Raw genomic sequence first — 505 nt, 5'->3', positions numbered from 1 at the left:
GAAGCTGGGCCAATTTTTTTTTCCTTTAACAATGGATCCAAGTCACGGCACCATTAAAAAAAAAAAAAAAAAAGGAAGGTCACTACTGAACCGAAAGTGCTACATGGCCAAAGTTGTCTGAGCTAAGTATGAGGGAAGTACACTTCCACCCTAAGATGGTGGAGACCCCACTCCTTTTGGATTCAAATGGTCTGCTTCACTCATCTATGAAACCCGCCTGCTTCCTATGCATAAGTATTTGAGTTTGAGATCCTTTAAAGCTTTGATTTACATTAAATTGCAGAATTTGTAGTGAAGCAAACACATTAAGGATTTGGCAGTCTATTTTCACTACAAATAAAGGTCCTTGACAGCTGGTTTGGGTTTTTTTTTTGTTTTTGTTGTTGTTGTGTTTTTGTTGTTGTTGTTGTTGTTTTTATTAAAGAAGTGTCATCCATGTGCGGGGGCCATGCTAATCTTCTCTGTATTGTTCCAGTTTTAGTATATGTGCTGCCGAAGTGAGCAC

General features: G+C 38.4%; 1 non-coding gene across 1 annotated transcript; it reads right to left on the bottom strand.

Moving 5' to 3' along the window:
* Positions 1-398: 398 nt before the first annotated feature.
* On the bottom strand, positions 399-505 carry LOC119471689. Its single transcript, XR_005200754.1, has one exon. It is a non-coding gene; the product is annotated as a U6 spliceosomal RNA (small nuclear RNA).

The sequence above is a fragment of the Cebus imitator genome, unplaced genomic scaffold, assembly GCF_001604975.1.
Source record: "Cebus imitator isolate Cc_AM_T3 unplaced genomic scaffold, Cebus_imitator-1.0 Scaffold69, whole genome shotgun sequence".
In the NCBI taxonomy this organism is placed as follows: Eukaryota; Metazoa; Chordata; class Mammalia; order Primates; family Cebidae; genus Cebus; species Cebus imitator.
Note: the sequence above shows the minus strand (reverse complement) of the source record. Positions and strands in the feature narration are given on the sequence as shown.